This window comes from Elephantulus edwardii, unplaced genomic scaffold (genome assembly GCF_000299155.1).
Source record: "Elephantulus edwardii isolate Elephantulus edwardi_28Jun2011 unplaced genomic scaffold, EleEdw1.0 scaffold00031, whole genome shotgun sequence".
Classification (NCBI taxonomy): domain Eukaryota; kingdom Metazoa; phylum Chordata; class Mammalia; order Macroscelidea; family Macroscelididae; genus Elephantulus; species Elephantulus edwardii.
In genome coordinates, this window is record NW_006399781.1 from 7,645,181 (window position 1) to 7,650,513 (window position 5,333).

The 5,333-nt window shown below is 42.2% G+C and overlaps 1 pseudogene; it reads right to left on the reverse strand.

Annotated features, from left to right (window-relative positions):
- The window catches only part of LOC102872252, a 49,060-nt pseudogene that overhangs the window by 35,828 nt on the left and 7,899 nt on the right, over window positions 1-5,333 (reverse strand).

The window sequence follows — 5,333 nt, forward strand, 5'->3', positions numbered from 1 at the left end:
AACAACAACAACAACATGCTTCTTACATTACATGTTCGAATTATAAAAGGATGTTTGCCACTATTTTTCCTCATTTCAATTTACTTTTAATTTTGACTCTACCTCTATTACTCTGTTTCTTCTTTTGTTCTTAGAGTTTTCAGAGCCCTATTATTTAAGATGTGCATGAACAATCCTGCTTCCTTGTCTGTTTTATTCTCGGAGCTGTACTAAAACCTGTCCACCACGGGCAACCCTTGTAGCATTTGACACACCAGTGGCACAGCTTTCAGCATCACAGCAATTCAAAAATTATCTCAGTGCAGTAAACTGACAGACTATTGCTGTACCAATTAGAACAATATGTTCTCCAAATACAACAAACTGACAATTTTTATTTTCTTCTCATCTTATTTCATTTCCTGTTACATTCTCTGAAGAAACCAAGAACATGAGGCCCCAAGGCAACAATACTCTGGGCTCTGGCTCAGGCGCCATCAATGTGATTGTTTCATGCACATACCCCCCACACACTGCTGACCCCAGCAGAAATGCAGGTGCATGCACAGCTGGTTATGGTTAGGAAACCACAGGGCAGGATGGTGAAGGGATGGAGCTGGCTATAGATATGCCCTCCACTGGAAACTGGGGAACTTAGAGAACCTTTCTGCTGCAGGCTGAGTAACAGTCAAAGTTAAAACAATGGCAGAACATAGGATAAACATACAATACTCGGACAAAGGTTTTATGTAGATGGAAGAAAGAAAGATGTAAAGGAGTTTCAGGAAAGCAGCCTCAGCTGGGGAGATTTTCTTTATTGGGAATTCAGATAGGCAAAGGTCCTGTGACCCCAGTGATATACGCTGAGGGTAGGGTGAAGCAATATACCGCAGTATTACCTCTTGTGTCTTCTCCTATAGTAGAGTATAAACCACAAACATCCACCCTTTGTCTTTGACCATTACCATTGCCACTTTAAGGACTTTTCCCAAGAGTCCCCCAAAAAGAAGTTAACACACACACACACACACACACACACACACACACACACACACACACAGTTAGGCCCAGTAAAGGGCCAAGCACAGAAAGCCTCAGGTAACTTTTTTTGTTAGAACTAAAGTCAGAGAAGCCAATCACAGCTGCCATCTCATTATCCTCTTCAAATGTCAAGTCTTCTGCAGCCTTTCTTTTCTTCTCCTTTTGTTTCTCTTTCTTGTAGGATTTGGCCTTTTCCTCCTCTTCTGTGAGCTTCTTTTCCTCAAAATCATAATTCTTCTACTTTTCTTCCATTTTTTTCTTGTTGACTGTTTTTTTTTTTTGGTTGTTGCTGTTGTTGTGTATCATCGAGTCAGATCCTACTGGAACAGGAGGAGATTGCCTCTCCTTCTCCAGTGGAGCATCTGGTGGATTTGAACTATGCGCCTTCGTCTTGTTGACTTTAAAGCGTTTCTTCACCTGATCCAAAGTGGAGTGTTCTACATGCGTAGACATACTTATATTTTGCGGATGTTTCTTGCCATTAATGTGATCCAGGAAGCTGATGGAGTTTTTCACCACACAGTCAAAGACATTGTAGTAATACCCTCCCATAGCGGTTTGCAGAGTGGTCTTGGTAATGACAATTGTCTTCCCCAACTTGGATTCCAGGTCTACCCTGTAGTCCCCGTGTTACAGAAGCTCCCACTTAATGAGCTGCACTGGTTTTCCAACCTTTTCTCTCTCTTCCTTGAGCCTCTTCTCTACAAGCTTCTCATGTTCCTCTTTGCCCCACTGCCCAATGCTGTCTTCACGGCGAAGTGAATCCAAACTGTCAATTTCGTGTTGTACCCCTAATATCTAAATAGACTTCACACCAACAGCCCTCAGGCCCAATCAACTGTTAACCACATAGGCCCACCTAGCGGGTCTTAATCACTTTAAACAAGAGGCTCCCAGCCCCCAAATGACTTTAACCAAATGAAAAAGACCTACCTTCCAGATCCCAATTGCTTTAAATAAGAAGTTTCCAGCCTCCAACTGACTGTTAATCTCAAAAGCCAACCTGTTGTTGTTGTTGTTACATGATGTCAAGTTGCCTGTGACTCATAGCAATCTTATGTACAATAGCCCTAAACCCTACTCTATCCTGTATCAATCTTATTGTCTCTGACACACCTACCCCCATTACCCCAGTCACTGAATCAATCCATTTCAACAAGGGTCTTCCTCTCTTGCACTGTCCCTCCACCCTCCCAAGCATGACGTCCCTCTCCAAGGACTGGTCCTGCCCACCTACTGGGTCCTAATTGCTTTACACAAGAGGCTCCTAGCCTCCAATGGACTGTTAATCAAACAAAAAAAGATCTATCCTACAGAGTCCAACTGCTTTAACTAAGAGGCTCTAAGCCCCCAAAATTGGGATATGTAAAGTAGGTCTTTTTTATTTGATTAACAGTCAGTTGGGAGGTGGGAGCTTCTTGTGTAAAGCAATAAGGACCCAGTAGGTGGGCCCTTGTGATTAACACTTGGTTAGGGCTAGGAGCCTTTCTTATTTGGAGCAGGTTGGGTCTGGAAGGTAGGTCTTTTTTACATGACTAACAGTTGGTTATGGGCAGGAGCCTTTTATTTAAAGCAATTGGGATCCAGAAGGAAGGTAGGTCAAAGTTCCTACTCCTAGATATATTTCCAAGAGAAATTGAAATCTAAGTCCACATAGAAACTTGTGTACAATTGTGCATAGCGACATTACTTATAATAGCTTCAAAGTTCATCCACTGAAGAATGTTAATAGTGTACTATTTGGTCATAAAAAGAAGGTGTCAGGAATGCTACAATATGGATGGACTCTGAAAACGTGCTAAGTAACAGGAGCCAGTCATTAGGGACCACATACTGCATGATTCTATTTATGTGACGTGTTCAGAGCAGGCAAATCCATAAAGACAGAGAGTAAATCAGATGTTGATGAAGGCAGGAGAAATAAAAATGGGGAGCTTAGAGCTGATGGCTAAGAAACATGAAATTTCTTTTTAGAGTAACAAAAATGTTCTAACATTTATTTTAATGATGGATGCACATTTCTGAGTGTGCTAAAAACAACTGAGATATAAATTTTAAATAGGTAAGTTGTTTGGTGTGTGAATTGTATATCAATAAAGATGTTTTAAAAGAGAAAAGGTATTTCATTGAGTCAATCTATAAAGGTCAGACTATGGGGGCACAGGGCTGAGCGGAGAAGAGTGGACAGTAGCCTCAGTAGAATAATAGCAAGTACCCAAACAACACTGTTTCTGTAAAGTGTAATGTGTGAGTTCACAGGAAGTCCTTGGTTCAATAAGAAGCTATGTTTTTTTGCCAAGGAGTTGGAACCTACTCATAGCTGTTCCTCCGGTGGGTTTTCAGAGACTGTAGATTGTCCATCTTTCTTCTTTGGGGCGGATAGTAGATTCAAACCACATGCTTTTGGGTTGTCAGGACAGTTTCTTACCACCAGGCCAGCAGAGCTCCCAGAAGTTCAAACGCAGCACAGCAGCTCTAAGGGAAAGATTTCTGTCACTGTCAGTTCTGTGAGGAAGGTCAGTGGCTCTTGGCTCATCTGAAAATCTGGGACTCCTCAGAGATCACCACGTGTTTGACCTTCTCCACACTGAGTTCAAAAGGACACACTCCATCCTGGTGATTCTTTCCTGTGGTCCTAAAGACCCCTCACAGCTGGCTTTCCTCCCCTTTTAGCTCTCAGGAGATAAAAGGGTTTAACAGACCACACCTTAGAGAAATTCCCCTTGCATCATAATGATCAGTTTCTGATGGGATTAAAGGGTGTTCCATTCCACCCTAAATCTCTTTATAATTATTTAGTTTATCAGATCATGGGAGATTATTACACAGCTTTCACATTAAACCATTCCATACATATATTTTAGGGGGCTACCATTCAGTTCATGACTAATCAGGTGAACTTTACAGGGCTCGTGGGAAGAAGATTGAGGATCATACTTGTATTAAAATGTTATGGCTAATGGGCCATGCTTCTCTGAAACCTCCTCTAGGGAACCATCCAATTTCTGATCTATGACCTAGTGGCAAGAAGCTGTGCTGCAATCCCAGAGTCACACAGTTCAAATCTACCAGCTGCTCCTGCAGAGAAGGATGGGCAGTCTCCTGTGCAATTTACTGTTTCTGAAAACCTGCCGGAGAGCCAGCTGTGGGTCAGTTCTGACTTGACAGTACTCAACAACAACAACCACCACCACCACCACCTTCAAATATCCCACCCATCTCCCAAAGGGGGAAAGTGCAATAAAAAGTTCTGATTCGTTGTTGTCAAGTCAGAATTGGCTTACAGCTGACCCTCCAGTGGGCTTTCAGAGGCTGTAAGTAGAAGGGAAGGAGGTTGTTCATCTTTCCTTGGAACAGCTGATGAATTTGAATGCCTGCCTTTGGTTTGACAGTGCAACTCCCTACCAACAAGGCCATCAGAGCTCCTCAATAAAAAGCCATTTTTATGATTTTTTCTGATTGTTATCTATCTATGTGATCTGTCTTCTAGAATGTCCTTATCCTTAACAAACCTTCACCTTATGTCTTTCTCCTTGCCATGTCTGGGTTGAGAGTTGTTCTATAAACTCTGGGTGTGACTTGATTGTGACATGAATGTTGTTGTTGTTAAGTGGTGTCGAGTCGTAGGCGACTCATAGCGACCCTAGTAACAAAAGTCCTCAACACTTGTGTGACTTTCATCCTTTCTCCAGGATCAGAGTTTCCAGAGGCAAGCTATTCCGGAAGTGGATGCCACTCCTCTTCCAAATCACATGAATAGTTCTTTAAAAAAAAAAATGGCATAATTAGGTTTGGGGAGTGTGGGCGCTTCCTGGCTTGTCTCAAAGGAATCAGTTTAGTGCTGTGGGGGTTGCAGATGGGGACTTCTTCCCCTTGTGGAGTTGGTGGAATCAGACACAGCTGTCCTCACTTCACCTGCACTTTTTTTCACATGGGCCTTAGGCCTCTTTGGCAGTCTGGTGGAACCCGTGGATGGAATAAAATGCTCAAGATTACAAACAAAACCAATTAAATGGGAATTTAGTCATCAAGATTCTTTTAAGAAATCTTTCTGTGATACTAAAATGCTTTTGCTTATTTTGTGGTGCTATAAATAAAATCAAATTTACCAAGTAGTCTAACAATGAACATTGTTGGAAGTCTCGACGGGTGGCATTGGCATTTCTGGTTCTCTGCTGCTTCTGAAATGTGAATCTGTGCTTTCTCTTGGTGACATGGTGAAGGACAACATACTTGGAAGAGAGGAGTTGTTGCTGTTGTTGTTATGTGCCATCGAGTCAGAAGAGAGGAGAGTTAGTATAAAAGAGGACAAC